Source organism: Eleutherodactylus coqui, chromosome 3 (genome assembly GCF_035609145.1).
Source record: "Eleutherodactylus coqui strain aEleCoq1 chromosome 3, aEleCoq1.hap1, whole genome shotgun sequence".
Classification (NCBI taxonomy): domain Eukaryota; kingdom Metazoa; phylum Chordata; class Amphibia; order Anura; family Eleutherodactylidae; genus Eleutherodactylus; species Eleutherodactylus coqui.
This window is the reverse complement of record NC_089839.1, coordinates 149,392,522-149,413,909: the sequence shown is the minus strand read 5'-3', so window position 1 is coordinate 149,413,909 and position 21,388 is coordinate 149,392,522. Positions and strand designations below refer to the sequence as shown.

Below are 21,388 nucleotides of genomic sequence, written 5' to 3'. Positions count from 1 at the left end.
AGTCACTTGGTGCCTCCCCTAGACTGGAAGACCTATCCATTTAGTAAACCTGGAAAAAACTTGTTTCTCAATTTCCATCTCATCAGCAAAAGCAATGAGAAACATTCAAGAAAAAAATAACTTAAAAGAAACCAAACAACAACTTCCTGAAATCTCATCTTGTTTAGAAAGACTTCAAATAAATCTGTAAACTTGATCAGGGAGATAATAAGGGGACATGGAATATTTTTATATGAGTCCTCACCCATTTTCTCAAGACTACACCCATCACAGTTGTGGAGAACCCACACCACATATATATATTTTTGTTCTTTTATCACCGATCCTGAAAATGGGGATCTTTGTCCCCCCTCTTTTGCAATGTGGGATCTTTTCTCTATATTTCCATAATGCAACAGTGAATGGGTCGTGGGTCGCACATGTGCTTGCCACTCCATTGATTTCAATGGATCTGATGGAAATAGCCAAGTGCTATGCTCAGCTATCTCTGTTTGCCCCATTAGAGTGGGTTCACACAGGGCGTAATCGCCACGGAATTTCCTTGCGGACTTTCCGTTTTTGAACCCAAGACTAACTAATACATGGAATGACGGGACTGGAATACCCAGAGAGGCAATCCAAATTGGGACTATTTACTCTAGAAAAAAGAAGGCTAAGGGGCGACCAAATAACTATGTATGAATACATGAGGGGACAATACAAGGATCTTTCCCAGGATCTGTTTATACCCAGGACTGCGACAGTAACGAGAGGGCATCCGCTACATCTAGAAGAAAGCAGGTTTCATCACCAACATAGAAAAGGGTTCTTTACTGTAAGAGCAGTTAGACTGTGGAACTCTCTGCCTGAGGAAGTGGTGATGGCAAAATCCATAGAAGAGTTTAAAAGGGGACTTGATGTCTTTCTGGAGAGGAAGGATATTATAGGTTATAAATTTTAGGTTAATTGTTAATCCGGGTATACAGTTGGAACTATTAGGGATTGATCCAGGGAACAGTCTGATTGCCATTAGGGAGTCGGGAAGGAATTTTTTCCCCAAAAGGGCTAATTGGCTTCTGCTCTTGGGGTTTTTTCCCTGCCTCTGGATCAACAACACAGGAGGATAAACAGGCTGGACTAGATGGACATTGTCTTCATTCGGCCTTACGAACTATGTTACTACGTAAGCAGCAAGGTGGACGAGATTTGCAAAAATCTCGTTCACACAATGCGGACAGTCCACTGCGGACAAGCAGCATGGAAAATGACACGCAGTGCGGAATTAAAATCTGCGACATGTCAATTGTATCACCGTTTCCTCTGCGGACTATCTTCTCCCTTATGGGGAGAGATTTCCAAAGCGGAATACATATCTTTACAGCAAAGGCAAGATGGCAGCCCTCGTAGTCATGTACAGACAATAGAATAAACAAATCTACAATCAAAAGTTAAAATCAGATTAGAAAAATGTTACTATCTGGCTTTAATTAGTAAAGAAAAATACAGGTGATACTTGCCCTTTAAAGTGTAACTAAACTTTTGGATGTCTTTTGAAAATCAACTGTTCTGTGCACATGGAGAAAAGTAGCATTTCTGGGCATTATATGGGGCCATTATTTGAATGCATAAAACTAAAGAAACTTTAAAGCATAACTAAACTTTCTGATGACTTTTCAGAATAAGCAATTGTGTGTAGATAAGGAATAATCGTGTTCCTGGGTGTTATGTGACTTTTATCCTGTATTTTTTAGCAGCTCTTACCCATCTATAGGATCAATTTCTAATTGTCAGATTTGTCGGAACATACATATAAAAAGGAGATCCTACACCTGACCTTCAAAAGCTGCAGCCCAATAAAGGATATTATACATCAGTACTCAGCAGCGTAGCTGTGAATCCAGTACTAGGGTGAGATAAAACACTTACTAGAAGCTGCAGCAGCCTCTCTCTGCGTGTCTCTTTCTCTGTCTACCTCCAACAGCTCCTGCCTCTCTGTAGATTTCTATGGTCTGCATCTGTAATCTGCTGTCTCTAGAATTGGAGTGTTGTTGTGTATACATTTTATTAGTGTATTCAGAGTGAGCAATCATTGCAGAAGGCAGGGGAAGATAAGAAGAGAAAGAGGCATTTTTCTGTAATAAGACATTTTACAGTTTCTTATATTTGCCTGCACTATTAATTTATGAAAAAATAAACGTTAACTTACTCTTTATAGTGAATGTCCACCATTTTTTTAAAAACAGGTCCAAAATTCTGTGCCGGTTAATTTTTGAAAAAATTCCTTATGGTGTTCAGCTCAATTTTTCTAATACAAAACTCCAAATCCTTTCCATAGATATAATAAAATATAATGAAATAATAGTGTAGTCAACTTTAGGGGGCGATGCCGTAAAATTCACTGCTCCCCCTACTGGTAGTTGCAGGCTTCCAGAACCATATACTGTAATTTCATTCTATGTCTATGCAGGGAATTTGGCAGTCTGTTTTTGAAAAAAAGCTTAAAAATGATATTGCTTTAAAAATTTGACACTCCCTTTAAAGTGAATCATCCTCTATCACTAATAATAGGTATCTGTGGCCCTTTCTGACTTCTTTTTGCTTACTTTGGCTTGCAAAACTATCAGCGACTGCACATGAACATATCTTTTGATGGGATCTTGTTCTGCTTTTCACATTCTCTGTTTATCCATGCACAAACTATCCTCTGCTGAAAAGTGCTATTGTACATATTCTGATAAAGCTGTCAGTATTCTGCCTCTTGGAAACAGTGGACATTGATAAATTCTGCTCATTACTTCTCATTTGTCCTGGAATTGCATCATCTCTAGAATTAAAGGCACTTGTAATGTCACTCGGTGACTTACTTGTTTATATTGTTATTGGCAAGGGTGGAAACAGCCTGTGTTCTCATTCTCCAATGTTAAACTTAAGCCCTCACCCTTCCCCTCCAAGATCCCATTGTCTTTTTTCTTCCCTCTCACTGCTTGGTTAATAGCGGGAAGTTTACATTGCTTTTCCTGTGGCCCCAATGAAATTCTTAGAACTCAATTTGACTTCCTTCCTTTAGAAAAATGTCTATGTCCTTTATTGCAGTTCTATAGTTTACTAAAGTGCTATCTGTAGCAAGAAAAATAATGACATATGAAAATTTTTGCATTTATATAAAATGTATTTTGTAACGCACGCAGAACAACCATATTCATGACCGGCAGACAGTGAGCTGTATTGTGTTAAAAAAATCAAACAAGACGGCCTATTGAGCCTGGAAAAGACTAGAAATGGAACTCTTTGAAGTCAACATCCGGTCTTCTGGCTGATACATTAGACTCATAAATGGGGCAAATCATTGACATGAATAGAACCTCCAAAGTTCCATTTGCATTGAATAGTCCTTCCACTCGAAAGAGAGATCAACAATTTATTAACATTTGGCTATGTGAATTGATGCAGCAAGATTTTCCATAAATGCAAGCAGCTTTTTCTAAGTTTTTACTTGCCAGGTGACATGACCTTAGATGGCTACTCATTAAAGGAAATGTCCATCAAAAGGGAGTTTGCCATAAACATAAATGTCTTAAAAATGATCTAATCTAAATATAAACACATTTCTAATTTACTTCTTTTAGAAATATTGCACCGTTCTTGAGTTCAGTAATTACCTGCACTCGATGTGTCCAAACCAAGAAAAGTCCAGTGAGTGTAATCCTTCTCCTGCTTCTTCCCCTGCATTCCCTGGTTGAGTCTACACAGTTGTCCCCACTTTTTTCCTCACCGCAGCAGCAGTTCCCCAACTTTGGTGCATGCTCGGGAAACAGATATCGTCAGTCTGTCTTGAAATGCTTGGCACCCTACCTAAACTTTTATGGGCTCTAAAGACATTTGTGGAGCCATACTATATGACGCTGAGCATGAGCAGTGAAGCAGAACATGAGCAATCTGATGACAGACTGCGCAAACTCTAACAGGAAATCAAGAGAGAGCAGCAAAACAAAGATTGCTTACAATGGATTCTTCCTAGTTGGAAGACATGGAGTGCAAGTTATCTCAAGAATGGTACAATATTTCAAAAAGAAGTAAATTTGTTTATTTTTTAGATTTCAGATTTTGAAGGGCATTTATAATTATTGGAAAACTCTTTTAAGGATAGTCCATTTTCATTAAAAAGGTCCCTCTTTTTGTTAGGGGGTTTCACAGGATGTCTTGTTGAAACTTCAACCAGGAGTTCATTCTTCTCCAGCGCCACCACAGGCCAAGTGTAGCATTACATAGTTTTAATTGGGATCAGTAGGTTGTACAGACATCCTTGGTCCTCTACAGCAATGTCTCTGAACCATGTACCCCTTACTCAAGTGCAGTGAAGTACCCTCAAGGTTATTATCGTGTAGTGTGCTGCACTTATTAAAGGTAAAGCATGAGGAAAGAATAGCATATGCATGTGTGGCGACTGGGCGCAGACCTGAGAGAGGGGGAAGCACTGAGGAGACAGGATGGTAGTCACAGTGGCTCTGCTGCTCCTCCTGGAAAGTTGAACACGGCCTGGTGCAATTGCGCACAGTGGTAAATTTGCAATGGCAAACCACCCTACAAAAACAGTCTGGGCTACACTGACTTAACTCCGCCTACTCTTTCTCTTATATTGTCACACTAACCCAATCTGAAGAGGGAACCTGTTACTCAATCCCAGGCTGTCTATGTCTCTCATACCTGTACTCTTAATGGGCATAAGAAACATTACCAATGTAGACAACACAGTGAGCAATATGAACAGCATAACATCATAACACTTCACATTTATCATATAAACTTGATTTACCACTGAGATCATAGCAGAAATGCTGGAGTACCCAATCCTGGGGTATTACACATGCTCCCTAGATATGGTTCACATCTTTCACAGGTTGAGGACCAAGGTGAAATTCATCAATGCACTGCAGCAGAAAAGAAATAACTGTGGAAATCTACTTCAGATCATAGCTGGTGTAAATATGTGTTTGTGGTCAATGGATGGTCAAAGTGCAAACCTTGTGCCTCTGAATACATTTACCACCTCTTCCATCAGTGGGCTTTAGTTAAGTCTGGTGTAATGAAATGCTGGTCTTAAGGTACCTTTACACTGCCTGAATTTTGCTAGAAACAGAAAATTTGGGCTAGAGTTGTCCTACGCATAAGAAACCTCCAACAGAGCACTGAGGAACAAATCACTCATTTATTGGGGTTCCTTGGCTTTTGGCTCACCTAAAAGCCAAGCGAATTTCGGGTTGTGTAAACAGGAGTTGCTAAAACTTTGAGCGACTGCCTGTTTACTATGAATGGAGGTGGACGGGCCAGAATGATCCACAGCCCGATCAGCCTCCATTCACTGTATAAAGCATAGGAGCAATGGCGTTGAGGCGATTGTCGGGCACTAATATGCCTGACAGGTATCTCATGCATAGGGATCTTTCATAGATATCTCCTGTAATCTTTAAACTCTTTGTAGTCACTCTCCAAGCTGGCTAATAAATGAGGGTCTTCAATGGAGGCCCATCATCTATTACCTGTGAATTTTCTTTAGAGTATTTGAAAATGTGTTTTCTAAACCTTTAAATGACATTATTAGACAGTAATAAGTGGTAATTGATCTCCATTAGAGATGAGCGAACACGTTCGGCCCCGCCCCTTTTTCGCCCGAACACCGAACTTTGCGAACACTTCAGTGTTCGGGCGAAAAAGTTCGGGGGCCGCCGTGGCAGCGCGGGGGGGTGCGGCGGGGAGTGGGGGGGAGAGGGAGAGAGAGAGGGCTCCCCCCTGTTCCCCGCTACTGCCGCCCGCGCCGCCGCGCATCTCCCCGCCCCCCGGCGGCACCCGAACTTTTTCGCCCGAACACTGAAGTGTTCGCAAAGTTCGGTGTTCGGGCGAAAAAAGGGCGGGGCCGAACGTGTTCGCTCATCTCTAATCTCCATGCATTTACATTAACATTTCTAAAAATGGCATTTTATCTATGATTACTATTATTGTTCTTACAACGCCATTGAGATCGCTTATTAGCGATTGCATTGGGCAAGAAAAAAAATAACTAAATAAAAATGGTCCATAGAGGGATATGGACTCTCCAAACATCAAGCAACCTTACTTATTACCACAGAGGTAAATCCATTAAAGTCAGTGGTGCTGTCTGATATAGAGAAGGAGATATTTATCAAGAACAGTGGGTATAAGTTTATACTTAACAGTTCATGACTCTGTTATTTGCCCAGCATCTTTCACTTATTGAAAATCTGTCCACAAGGAGCTCCTCAGCGTGACTGCTTTTAAATGAATATATCAATATTTTAGACATAAACTGCCATGGATGCCGCACTCTTCTGCTTTGTGTGTTATAGTCTAGTGAAGCTGGTGTCAATAGTTTGCTTGATTCTACTATAAATCTTACAAATCTATATGGGCCCATCGTTATCTTGATATATGTAGACCAATATTCCTTTTGACCCTCCAAATACAATATATTTTGTCTCTAAGCTTAAAGGGAACCTGTCAGGTTCTGTGAGCCCCATAAACTAAGGTTATAGGCTGATAGAACAAGGTGTGCTGAGTCCTAGGTAGTCATTTTTATTCTCACCCGCTTTCCTATTCCCTCACTGTCTACCGGCAAAGTTGGTTCACTGAGTAGACTGCTTTTCCTTACTGCATGAGAGTTGTGGATTCTGTAGTGTGACGTGTATTGACTCAGATAGCTCACAAAAGGGTTAATGTGTGGTGTTGTATCAGTCTAGTCTGGTTATGTGTATTGCCCTTCCTAACCTGCTGTGTGTGCGCCTGATATGAAGTGAGTCAAGTGATAGGGGGTAGAGTTAGACAGTGGAATGGTAGTTGGGAGAAAGTCGTGAAAGGAGGAGGTTGGAGAGTGGAGATGTGATGGAGAAAGAGAGCTGTGTGAGGATGCAGGAGTCTTGGAGCTTACCCGTACCGTGTCCCAGGTGCCCTCCCCCAATAATGGAAGGCCTTTCCTTGGGAGAGATCGGAGAGCAGATCTTGTTTTCCTGCAGTGGTAGTGGCATGCACATGGTTTCTCCATACGTTTGCTTCACGTGAGAGAGAGACTGTATAACTAGAGTTAGTGAGTATGGAGTTATTTAAGAGAGGATCTGTACTGAGATGTGTGCCTAGTTTTGCAACTGGAACACTCCAACAAAGGTCCGTCAGATAACTTAGACTGCAGAGGCATCAAAGTAGAGAGAATGACTTTTGGATACAAACTTGGTGAGGGAAGAATTTAATAACAAGTGTTTCCATACTTTTCCTTAAGACTGTTGAAACCGTGTAATGGAACCGCACTGTTTGAATTAAGGGTAAAGAGAAATACCGCGTGTCTCCGGTTTTGCAAAAATGATTCCTTTGTCTGTGGACTTTGTTATTTACACACAACATTGGAAAGGGGCACTGGTGTCACGAAGACAATCAAGTATTGAACAGTTCCCTACACCAGTTTTATTTACGGGACCTGTGAGTGGCTGGTTTAACTTCGCTTTGGGGCCTTGAAGGAAAAGTTGGTAGAGCCGCCCATGACAAAAGTAAGTGTTCTATCCCACCATCTTCCCTAGGGTGGTACTGGGCCGCTGCAACATGTTAGTCATAAAAATCTAAGTAATGTTAAATACTCATGTATAAAAAAACCCCATAAGTATTATAAAGGTGATAGCTTGCTTATAACATTGTAATATAGTATGTAAGGCTGAAAAAAGACATATGTCCATCCAGTTCAGCCCATCACTCTCCAGTGTTGAATGCAAAAAAAAAACCCATGAGAGGAAGGCAGAAAAAAAAACCAATGAGGTAGTAACCTTCTTAACTCCAATCTGGCAATTGGAATAGCCCAGTGATATCAGTGATATAACATGTAATATTAATACACTCAAGAAAGACGTCCAGTTCCCTCTTAAGATCTTTGAGTGGGTTCACCATCATCATGTCCTCAGGTAGAGAGTTCCATAGTCTCACGGCTCTTACAGTAAAAAAAACCCTTCTATGTCAGTGTAAAAATCTTCTTTTCTCCAGATGTGGAGCATGCTCCCTTGTTACAGTCACAATCCGGGGTATAATAGATGATGGGAGAGATCTCAATTGGAGCCATGTCTACAGTTTTAAACATCATTAAGATAAGGCAGAGCAGTAATAGTTAGGGTTATGTATGTATGGAAGGGTTCTAGATGTAAACTTAGGAAGTCACAGATCTGGAGTCACTGATGGCGCTGGGAAGATTTCATGTAATAGGTCATAAATCCAGGTGCTAGATTTAGTCCTTATGTCAATGATGGAAATGTTCGTATAGGTTTGTATTCCCAAACTTAAAGGAGATGTCCCGCGCCGAAACGGGTTTTTTTTTTTTTAAACCCCCCCCCCGTTCGGCGCGAGACAACCCCGATGCAGGGGTTAAAAAAACCACCCGCACAGCGCTTACCTGAATCCCGGCGCTCCGGTGACTTCTCTACTCACCGCTGAAGATGGCCTCTTCCTCCGTGGACCGCAGCTCTTCTGTGCGGTCCACTGCCGATTCCAGCCTCCTGATTGGCTGGAATCGGCACGTGACGGGGCGGAGCTACACGGAGCTACACGGAGCCCCATAGAGAACAGCAGAAGACCCGGACTGCGCAAGCGCGGCTAATTTGGCCATCGGAGGCCAAAAATTAGTCGGCACCATGGAGACCAGGACGCTAGCAACGGAGCAGGTAAGTATAAAACTTTTTATAACTTCTGTATGGCTCATAATTAATGCACAATGTACATTACAAAGTGCATTAATATGGCCATACAGAAGTGTATAACCCCACTTGCTGCCTCGGGACATCTCCTTTAACTTTCTTTGTTGTTCTTATAATCTTTGAGTAGTAAGACCTTATAATCTGTCGCATGGTGGTCTGGTCCAGTGCAATGACTTTACACAGGTGTATGAAGCTACCGGGACAGTAGTCTCTGCTTTGTTTTCCCAATATAAACTCCATCAGGGCACCTTGTAGACCACATCATGTACACCACAGTGGAGGATGTACCATGTACAAAGTCTACTGCAGTGCTGGAAGATTCTTGGGGAAAACGAAACTACAGTCCAGGATAAATTTGCACAGACATACAATAATGAAGAAGCTTGATACACCTGTGAGAAATTAATGCTTTGGACCAGACCACAGTGTAACAAATTTAGAGGCCTAAATACTCAAAGGTTATTTTAGAAAAGACAGGAGAAGTAAGTCTGGGAATTAAAACTAATAACTTTCCAGTCACAGAAGGACTAAATCTAATACCTGGATTTATGACTCATTACATGGACACTTCACACCACCATCAGTAACTCCAGATCTGTGACCCGCTAAGTTATCACCTTTTACTCTTCCATACATGCGCAATCCTAACAACACTCATTGTGAAAAATAATCAAGCACCTAGAAGGAGTTGTTGGAATCAAATGGAACTTTCTCTGGGTGATTGTAATGTTGATATAAGTAAGTGATTACAATATCAGAGCAAAAGGATCATTTATTGCAAAAAAATGAACTCTTGAAGGAAGGCTCTAAACCCTGTGGTACCGCCTCTAGCTTGGATACAAGATGTGATACTAGCAGGCATGGAGGCTCTAGTACCCTGTTGGGCTGCTTCTAGCTTAGATACAAGATGTGATACGGGCAGGCATGGAGACTCTAGTACTCGGTTGTACTGCCTCTAGCTTGGATGCAAGATGTGATACGGGTGAGCAGTGAGGTTTTAGTACCCTGTTTTACCGCCTCTAGCTTAAATGCAAGATGTAATACGGGCAGGCATGGAGGTTCTAGTACCTTGTTGTACTGCCTTTAGCTTGAATGCAAGATGTGATACGGGCAGCAATGGAGGTTCTAATACCCTGTTGTACTACCTTTAGCTTGGATCCAAGATGTGAGACGGACAGCCCTTAATGCTCTAGTAACCTGTTGGGCCACTTTTAGCTTGGATGCAAGTTGTGATACGGCTGGGTATGGAGGCCTATAGGTTCTGTATAATATGCACATTTACTCTAACCAAGTTTCTAAATCGTCAAAGTTGGCATGCCAGATGGTCCCATACATGTATTTAGGCCATGGAATTGTGGAAATGTTCTGGAGGCATTCCTGTGACACACTTGTGTGTGCGGCCAAGCATTATGCTTCTGGAAAATACCTCTTGGAAGCCGCCATGAGAGGAACACATGTGACTGTAGGATATTCTGAACATATCGCTGTCTCTCGTACCACTATTAGGGGTGACTAATTGTCATATGTGATGGGCTCAAGACCATCAAATCAGCAGTGTTGGGCAGTATGCCGCTCCACAACAAAGACAAAACAAACAGCAACATAACCATCGTCAGTGACCAAACGAAATTTGGATTCATCGCGGAAGACAACCTGGTTCCACTCTGTAGCAGTCTAGTTTCATCATTCACGACACCACTGCAAAAGGAGGCAATGGTAGATGTCAAAGGCAGCACACATAATGGGCGTTTTGAGACCAAAAGTCCATCAACCCCCGTTCCCAACACCTAAAAATTCCTTGATACGACCATGCAGCTTCTCAAATCCCAATAATGCATCCCTCTCAGACTCTGGTAACAGAGTGAAATCTCTTCTCAATGTTGTAGAGGTGTCTAGTGATCAACAAGCTCTACACAAGCCGAAAAAGAGGTCACTACACACAAGGAGCCTCTGAGAGGCTTTAATATAAGCCAAGGGTGGAACCACATTTATGGCTTTAGGTGACAAGACTGTTCACTTAATCACACCACAATCTAATCCCACCACAACTCTCGTCATTTGCATGTCTGCCTGAGATGGAACTGCATGCCGAGTTTTGCAGCAAAATGACAACTTCTTATATGGGCGGGAATGTTTTTGACAAAGAGTGTATTATTACTCTTGCTTATCGTAATGATGTTTCACCCCATGTACAGTACATGTTAAGTAAAATCCCTTTTTTTCTCAGTCCTTCAATTGTTAACCTGCCTGATGAAAGAGCCTCTGAAAGCTAGCAAATGTAATCTTTCTGGTTAGGCAGTAAAGGTATTGCTTCTATAATACTCTTGCCTTTTTTATACATTATTTAACATCACATGAACAACATTATGAATAGGCAATTAAAGAATGAAAGAACAGTGGTGTAACTTTTGGACCTGTTCCTGCATCCCTCTTTCTGTTAACATAGCAATGACTGTTGAAATGGAAACATTGTACACAGGTTCATATCACCCACTGGGAAGGGGAATGGTTCCAAAACAATCTGCATGAGCCCTTTCTCTGGGCACCATAGCAATCACATTGTGCTTTTTCTATGCTGTTTTCTTTTTAGAAGGTATAAACAATAACTGGGTTGTTCGTAAAAAGTGATCACAAAAGGTTTCTTCATAAGAAAGGATTAATATTTCAGATCATATTCAAACTGTATCAGCATGAAATAGGCCACACCAGGGGTGTAGCAAGTCTCCCCTTTACCTGAGGAAAAGATTCAGTTTGCTATCATGGTCCTGCATCTAAATAGCATAGCCAATGCAGAGGATCTTGTTGGTGCCCCCTGGCACCCCATCATGGAATATATAACTCCCCCAATGCTATTTCTTTGGGCCATAATAGAACTGCAACCAGTATATGGAATCTCTGGGATATGACATCTACATATCCCAGAGATTCCATATACTGGTTGCAGATATGTTATTGCCAGAAGAAATAGACATATCTACATCCAGCACTAGAATTGTCAAAAAGTGTGAGCATTAGCATTGAGCTAACTTTTGAAAAGTTTGGTTTGGCCCGTTCACCAAAATTCATCAAAAAGTTTGCATCAGTCTGAATTAGTTTGAACTAAACTGGATCTTCACGAATACCCCTAAAACTGGTGTATAAGGGCTCACACCCACTGGTATGTTTTTAACGCTGTGATATCGCTGCGTTTTTTTTTTAAGCGATTGTCAATTGGACTTTCTAATGTTAAAAACGAATTGCAAGTTGGTGTTTTGCAAATTTTGTTCGGAGTTTTTAACATTAGAAAGTCGCACTGACAATCGTATTACAAAAGATGCAGCGTTAAAAAAACGCAAGTGGGTAAGAGCCCAAGTGCCATAAAAGTTCTTCTCTTACTCCTTCTCAATGAATGGATGCGCTATATTATTAAAGGTAATTATTATGAAGAAGACACTTACACAAATATAGGAAAAACTTACAAACTCCATGCAGATGTTATACTTAGGCCTCCTGCACACGGGCGCATTTGCATTGTGGAATCCGGAGCAGGATTCCACCTCTGGATTTCGCAGCATATCCAACCCATAGCATGCTATGGAAAAATGTGATTTCCTGCCCATGAGCGGAAATAGATTGCAATTTTTAGCTCGCGGGAAAGAAATCGCAGCATGCTGCGATTTACCGTGTGATATGCACAGCCGGCTTCCATTGAAGTCAATGGAAGCCGTCTGTGCTGTGGCCATTCTGCAATCATCATTGCAGAATGGCTGCAGAAGCCGCGTCTTCGCTATGGCGACGGCGCAGCGTCCTCTCAACCTCGCATGCGCCAGCTGACACATTCGCAGCACAGGAGGCCATAGCATCCCCTGTACTGCTTATGTGCCGCCCGGCACATTGACAGCACAGGAGAAGACAGAGGAGAGGTAAGCAGGTCTGGCACCAGGTCGAACCCTGCTGCGGGAATCCCGCATGCAGGGTCCAGCCCACCCGTGTGCAGAAGGCCTTAATCAGATTTGAACCGGGTCCCCTGCGCTGCAAGGCTAACCACTGAGCCACAATGCTTCTTCCTGATCCTCCTTCCTTCTCCTCCTCAGGAGGAGGATGATGAAGAAAAAGAAGGAGGAAGAAGAATAGTGGCTCAGTGGTTAGCATTGCTACCTTGCACTGCTGAGGTTCTTGGTTCAAATCTGACCAAGGACAACATTTGCACGGCATTTGTATTCTCCCTGTGTTTGCGTCAGTCTCTTCGTGAGAAGGAGGAGATTGTATTGATTCACTCATCACTAGTGAGCATTTCTAATTAATAACAAGGCTAAAATATATGAACCAACTACAATCCAGTATCTTTTGCTTCTTAACATATATGCAAAACTGGAAAATCATAATCACCTCACAGTTACAATAGAAATCCAACACTTTATGTGCTGCTCAAAGACTCACAAATGAACGTCGTAGCAAAAATACTAAGCTAGACGGTATTATAAAAGTTCACTATGTACCTAATAAAGTTATATATTACCAAACATTGCTGCCACTCAATTTGTTTTTGCAGCACATTTGTACTTTGCTCACTAGTTGTTATTAACTTTTTGTGATCTTACTTGTAGTAACATGACTTCTGTTCATAGTGGTCCTTTGACAACTATGAAAAATCCTTTTTGGAAGAACCTCAATAAATCCTGACAGATCCTTTTGGCTTACAATTGGGGTTGAAAGGGGGTTCCAGTAAGGCTGGGTTCACACTGCATTTAAATGGGTACCCAGGCTTCTCGTTGCAAGGATTCCATCTAAATGCAGAAAAATGGCACCAAAGGTTTCTCCACACGGGCGGAACTACGCTCGCTGCTACTGCTATCCCGTGTGTTTGAAAAAAAAAAGCTGAAAGATAGGTCCTGCCCGATCTTTCTAACGCGTAGTATTAAAGGGCGAGAATCAAGATAGTGAAAACAAAAGCTTTGAAATCAATGGTTGTGTCCTGTTATGCGTCCGTGATTGTCATGGCCACATACAGGGATGAAATTATGCCCATCTGTTTAAGACCTAAGACAGTACTCTGGACAGAACCATAGATTTCATTAGGGCTCCTTCAGACGACCGTAGGTGCAGATACAACTTTTTGCGCTGTTAAGGTCGCGCTATTGCACGCATATCTGCGCTGTTTACTGTACTTTCTGTTGGGGAAACACCCATGCCATGATTTAAAACACTGCAACCTAATTATTCCCTGGTGCTATCGATTGTCCCATGAAATTGGCCAGTTCATTGCACAATTTTGTGAGGATCGGGTGTTCACCAAAATAGAGCATGCCAATTTTTTTTTTCTGCATTCGAGATGTGCGCGCAAAAGCGAAAGTGAGAATAAGCATATTAAAAACAATGAGTGCTATTATCTGCGTAATTAGACAGAACGCTGTTCAAAAAATCATTCAAGTGCGCTCGTGTGAGTAAGCTCTTAGTCAAACGGAGTCCAATAATGTCTCTATATGACATGGTTTCTGTTCTGCATTTGTACAGGATGGGATAGCACTATTGGTCTCCATTGGAACAAGGAAAGTCTGTGGTTCCATTGAGGGGTCCTTCTGAATGCTAGTTTTGATCATTCAGATGGAACCTTATTTTGGAGAGGTTGGGTGCGCCCTGAAATGCATGGCTGAGCTATTCTTTTCTTCAAAAATAGAAGGATTTCTAAGGAAGAGCCTAATGTCCATCTGTGCCGCCTCAGCAACATTAAGTCACCATTTAAGTTTACTGGCAGTTTGGCAAATAGAGTAGATAAGGAACAAAGGACAAATGTGCTATACGGTTCAGAGTCTGGGACAATCAAAAGAAAGCACATTTACTATAGAACCAGCATGTCAACAAGTACATTGTTACACTTTAAGATAAAGCGCTAAAAGTCTAGATAAATGATTCTACATGTCTTATTCTGGCTCCAGTATGTTACAATGCCACGTGTTACCGAAAGTGGCAAGAGCCAGACGAGGAATAATAAGAAAGAAATGTCAAGAAAACCTCCTGCACTCCTATCTAAATCAAAAGTAATTAGCAAATTTGTATTATTTCTATATATTTACCTTAAACAATGCTGGACATGTTATATAGAAATGTCTTTCTTTTGGAGTGCTCCAAGCATTAAAAGTTCAGAAAACAAGATGTTGGACATAAACAAGTAAAAAGAAAACGCATGGGGTCAATTGGGAACCCAGCCCACAAATGTCTTACATGGTAGGGTTTTAGTGTTCACTCATGAATCTTTCAGTTCATTTAATAGTGTAACTCATAATCATGACAAATCTTCAGTTTGTATCCCCACCTATCTGTGGACCTAACATAAAATGACTAAAAGGAGGTTCAGGTCAGACCAGGAGTTTTAGAATCAGAGTAAGCAAATGGAATATTGTGGACAGTTTTGGGCACCGGTATACAAGAATAACTTTTAAAAGCTTGAGTGGGTTCAAAAATGAGTGACCAAAGTAATAAAAAGAATGGGCGGCCGACAATACCCAGAGAGGCTATCAAAATTAGAGTTATGTCGTTAAGAGAAAAATAGCTGAGGGGTGATCTGATAACAATGTATAAATATATCAGGGATCAGTACAGAGATCTCTCCAATCATCTATTTATACCCAGGACTGTAACAAGGGGGCACTCTCTACATCTAGAGCAGGGTTTCCCAAGGGCTCTGTGAGCGATTATCAGGGGCTTAGATGGAGGGTCTAGGTCCCCACTCTATTCACTGTTGTAGCAGACAGGCTATATTGAGTCAATGAACGTCCAAGGACCTGGGGTCGGCATAGCAATGTTGAACACATGAGCTGGCTCTGGTTATGTGATCTGCATTGCTATGCTGATGACAGGTCCTGGACATTCATTTCTTCAGTACAGCCTGTTGGGCTCCAGCGTTCCTCCCTGTCCTTTTTATAACAATGGAGGTAAAAAAAACAATTGTCAAGATAAGCCACACCCCTAACCCCTCCCCTGACCACACCCTCTGTCCTGATTTGGGGCTCCATGAGAAATGTTTGCTTCAAAAAGGGCTCCATGGCTGAAAAAGTTTAGAAACTACTGGGCTAGAGGAAAGAAGGTTTCTACACCGACATAGGAGGTTCTTTACTGTAAGAGCAGTGCGACTATGGAGCTCTCTGCCTGAGGACGTGGTGATGGCGAACTCAGTAAAAGAGTGTAAGAGGGACATGGACACCTTTCTTGAGCGATACAATATTATATGTTAGGGTGCTTTCACACCTGCGCTGGGATTCCACTTTCTGCTCCGTTCATGGCCGAATGGTTCCATCTCTGGACGGAGCCGAATAGCACTGGGAGGACCCCATTGACTTTGATGAGGTCTGCCCACTTATCGCCCAGCTGCCCAGTATTTTCAGTAAGATCTGCGATGGAACCTAAAGTCAGAGGTTCCGATACAGACCCTTATAGTAACTGATTACTTCAGAAGGATTGGTGATCCACGGATCATTCTGATTGCTGATTTGGAATCAGGAAGGCAGTTTTTTCCTAATATGAGGAAAATTGGCTTCTACTTCATGCAATTTTTTTGCCTTCCTCTGGATCAACATTGCAGGATAACAGGCTGAGCTGGATGGATTGATATCCTTTCTCAGCTTTACGCACTGTTATTATGAATGTTGCACTCAATTCACAATAATTGAGGCCAAAAACTACAAAGAGACAAATGATTCACATGCTATTTTAAAAATCACTAGAAGTGAGTCTTATACATGCCAAATGAGTTATCCTAATAAGTCCTACTTCTTGGGAAAATGGAAAGCAAATTGGAAGGAAAAAGTTTCTAATTTTTTACTTTCGAGGGATCACAAGTGTTCAAACTCAAAACTAATAAACTGCTCCAGTCTTTGTTGCCTACATTTAAAGAAATCGCAAAGCCTCTATATTGCATATATTTTCTATATATCCTTCTAGATGCAGCACATTCTTATTACATTTGACAAAGTGCCGAAGCCATTACAGACATTCCTATATACTATTACGCACTGGCTTGTGTGCGCCAATCCCACTAATAAGGTGCTAGTGGGCAGACGTCAGTAGTAAGAATGTGATAACTGGTTTATAACCATCCACATCTAATAAATGAGCTATGATGTATGCTGCTAAATTTGGGTATGTATTTCATAGAGTTACATTCCAGACGTCGGCAGCAGTCAAGGGGTTACATTAATATACAAAGTCTGCCAAAGCTCGGTTTTCATGCCCACCGAATACTTTCTCTCCAGAAGTCACTCCCTCCTTCACCCTCACTTTCTCATTCTCTGCTTTCAGTAGCAGTTTTCTTCTTGAGGCTGAGCTAAATTTGGTATAATCAGCAGTTTCCTCAGCATTTTTGGCCCTGTCCAGCATATCCACCCTTCTATTACAGGGGCAGAGTAGATATAGAATTAGGATTAAAGACCAGGATTTAGAAGCAAAAAGCTGAATGGAGCAGAGAAATGGATTAGGACATGTTCACACAAGTAAATCTGCATTGAAAAACCCTGCCATTAATGTGGATTTCCATCACGGATTTCCATTTCTGCAGCTGATCTGCATGATTTAGCATCAATGATAAGTGGATAATCCATATGTGGTCGACTGACGCAGATACCATGCAGAATCCTAATCACGATGTAACATCTTACTTTCTTTTGTCCCCTCGATGTATAGACTATAGCCATGTAGACTACAGCACAGATTCCCATTCAAATGAATGCCACATTTTTTTATTTGGTTTTGCCATGTTATTTGATGCTGAATCGGCATTAATTCCACTTGGATTCTGCGTCACATCTATGGCGAAATCCATTGTTTGACCCTCTGTGCACGCTGTGTCAAAGCCCTGGGTTTGACATATACATTGAGAACAGCTCCCATGACATATACTAAATGCATCCATAATGGTTTACTCACATGAGTGTAAAATCTGCGCATGCAATATTTTTTTAAAATGGGTTTATTCCCACTTTCGCTTTTTCACACGTGCAAAAAAAAATGCAACATGATCTATTTTGGCACACATTTGCGCACCAAAGTCACCATAGGAGTTTATGAACTGCACAATTTTGCCAGGTAATCAGCACATTGGGGACTAATTGGGCTGCACAGCCTTTTAAATCACAATCGCAGATGTGTCCCATGTAGAGATGAGCGAGCATACTCGCTAAGGGCAATTGCTCGATCGAGCATTGGGGGAGAACGGCGGGGGAGAGCGTGGAGGAATGGAGGGGAGATCTCTCTCTCCCTCTCTCCCCCCGCTCCCCCTACTCATGGCCGCAACTCACCTGTCACCAGCGCCAGCGGCCGAACCTTCTCTGCCGAGCGGGGAAATACTCGCTAAGGACAATGCTCGATCGAGCAATTGTCCTTAGCGAGTATGCTCGCTCATCTCTAGTCCCATGTTAATGTGAACGGTCCCTGGTAACGCAAAAAGTACAGTAAAGCGCACAGACACGCACGCGGTGGCGGGACTTTCACTGTGAAAATAGTCATGCTATCGTGAGCTTTTCTGCACTTATGCTTGTCTGAAGGAGACTTAAGGCTCCTCTCACCTGATGGAGGATCAGAGTGTGTCCTTCCATCAGGCTGGCATGTATTGGCATACTTTTTCCAACTCTATAGGAAAGCACAGCAGAATATGTTTTCCTATACATTTACAAGGGCAGTCAACTGAAGATGTATGCCAATGTGTGAATATATAACAGCATATGTCGGAGCCTTTCCCAACGTATACTTCTGATGAGAGATTAGAATGCAGTGTGCACAGAGCCTTAGTTCTAGAGATAATGAATAGAGATGAGCGAGCATACTCGATAAGGCAAACTACTCGAGCGAGTAGTGCCTTATTCGAGCACCTGCCCGCTCGTCTCTAAAGATTCGGGTGCCAGCGCGGGTGACAGGTGAGTCGCGGCGGTGAGCAGGGGGGAGCGGAGGGGAGACAGGGAGAGAGAGATCTCCTCTCTGTTCCTCCCCACTCTCCCTCACCGCTCCCCGCCCCCTGCCGGCACCCGAATCTTTAGAGACGAGTGGGCAGGTACTCGAATAAGGCACTACTCGCTCGAGTAGTTTGCCTTATCGTGTATGCTTGCTCATCTCTAATAATGAAACATAATTGACAAAAAATATTGTAAAATCAAACCTACAGTGCCAGGTTTACAAAGGGGCATCTGTCTGCAGCCAACTACCCGTGTGCATGGTTAGTGACGAAGATCTGGCCCTGACCCTTGATGCCCAAAAATAGCACCACCACTGACATTTCGCCATGACGGTCGGGATCGGGAGACTACTGATTGGTCATGCTATCAGTAGTAGAGACAAAATCACGGAGCAGTCAGAACATGTGACCATGGCTGTAAGCAGGGAATCAGGGCGGGTAAGAAAAAGAATGTGCCTGCTTTTGGCATGTTATTATGAACCAAAAGATATGGAACAGGTCCCTTTAATTCTTAATCCCAAAATAAAAAAAATAAAATCACAGTTTCTCCTTTGTTCTTAACTTGCTAGGCCCAAGATCAAGTGGCAACATAGTAAAAACACACATGGTTTCACCACTGCACTTTTTGGTGCGGTTTTTACAGCAACCGAACTGCCCGTGTGAATGGAGGCTTATATGTAGCATAAGTGGCAACACGAAGATATACTATGAAAGGAATGGACGAGGAGAGGGAAGCATGTTCTGTTGGAAAGGGCAGTACAGATTAATAATAAACAGCTAAACAAATGGGAAAGTTATTTATACAGGGGAGATAAGAGAGCGGTCAGAACATAGTACATAGAGGAGACTACTGACTGCAGGGGACATTGGGAAAGTACAAATGTCCATCATGTGGAGGGCATTCATTTTCAGCAATGAAATGGTTAACAAGACAAATCTGCAGATTTTACCCTTATATATATATGTCTCCAAACACCAATAGTAGGAATTACATTATTTCAGACGACTTTTCCATACTTATCACTTATCGCTTCATTCACATGAAATACATTGGCAAAGTATAAATGAAGGTCATTGTTAGGCTAGGGCAACGAGGTTACTGGCGTCATATGATGCTGCTGCCAATTGCACCTAGTTGCCACTTATATCATTTGGCTTGACAAAAACATCTTCTTTGGGCTCTACATTCCGTGCATATACCAGGAGCATGCCCATATACTACTATCTAATGTGCCCATAAACTTTCATCAGCCACACATATGCCAAAGAAGTATACTTTTGGCATGTGTTTGGCCAGTATAGGTACCTAATAGAGATGAGCAAGCATACTCGCTAAGGGCAATTACTCGATCGAGCATTGCCCTTAGCGAGTACCTGCCTGCTCGGAAGAAAAGATTCGGCTGCCGGCGGCGGGCGAGGAGCTGCGGGGGAGAGGGGGAGGAACGGAGGGGAGATCTGTCTCTCCCTCTCTCCCCCACGCTCACCCCTGCTCACTGCCGCAACTCACCTGTCACCTGCATCGGCAGCCAAACCTTTTCTTCCGAGCGGGGAGATACTCGATAAGGACAATGCTCGATCGAGTAATTGTCCTTAGCGAGTATGCTTGCTTATCTCTAGTACCTAACTTTTTCCTTTACAGTTTGCTGCACCTTAAAAGTTTGCTGCACTTCAACAGTACTGAAAAACATGGTGGACTGGTATACAACTTTTTTTTCAGTGGGAGTCAATAGCAGATGAATGTCAGATTCATACACCAGGGGCATATATGAATGTTTTACTCTGTCCTGAGGAATGCAGTATGAAGCTAGTCTAAATAGGACTTCTGCATGGCTAGGGACTGTGGGAACTGCACAACTAGCATCTACCTAGTATATCAAAAGTTCACATTTGATTAGAATAAATGAAGAACTTAAAATATGAAGCGAACACTAATAACATACGAGTTTGCAATAAGCCAGCCAGATCGTTTCTTCCTATATATTATGTGTATAGGATATGTGGCCCCTTATCTAATCCTAACTGGAAAAGCGGAAAGTGGCAAAAATCATCACAATAAAGTTTGCAAAATGTAACAAAACGTTTATTTCCTCTTCCTTTTTATTTCTTCTTGCAAGAAAATGTATGCAGAAAAGCCACAGACATATCGTATATCCATTCACATTTATCAGCATTATAGAAGATTAAGTATTTAGGACTTTTAACGAGTGAATATGAGACGTTGAAGGATCACAGGGATTTAAGGCTTACAGGGTTTATATCTGTGGTGTCACATCCCTCAATGCTATTGTGCTTTCAATATTTTTCAGGACCCTCTGAAGGGAAATTATTAAGAGCTGCTTAAAAAAATCTCTAATGAAGTATATGGAAAGTTGTACAATTACCTGTCCTGTCCGTCTCTCTATGTTCCAGGCTGCAATTACACAGCTTCAGCAGAAAACCATAACAGCTGGAAGAATAAGGGTCCACAAAGTGAGTCAGAGTTTGGTAGGAAAGTAGGCTGGGACAGAGCGAGCAGGGAAGGAGCCTATAGGGAGGAGAGATGGGGACGAGGGAAAGGAGGGAAGTTAGGAAGTTCCGTCATAGGTGAGAGATAGTTAGTGAGAAGGACTGGGAGAGAAAGAGATATCATAGAAGGATAAAGGAGGACGCTGCACGGGTTTCTGGTAGTCACATATGGACTGTCTATAGTTACTTAGAAGTTTGATATAGTTTTTGGATAAATGGGAAAGGAACAAAATAAGATGTCTGTTAC

General features: G+C 42.1%; 1 protein-coding gene across 1 annotated transcript in view; it reads right to left on the bottom strand.

Moving 5' to 3' along the window:
- Positions 1 to 21,116, bottom strand: part of CDC42EP1 (CDC42 effector protein 1) — a 47,817-nt gene extending 26,701 nt beyond the window's left edge. Inside the window, exon 1 of the mRNA XM_066596309.1 lies at positions 21,018 to 21,116. The gene's annotated coding sequence lies outside the window, so the exon portion shown is untranslated. The remainder of the gene's footprint in view (positions 1 to 21,017) is intronic.
- Between the last annotated feature and the right edge of the window lie 272 nt (positions 21,117 to 21,388).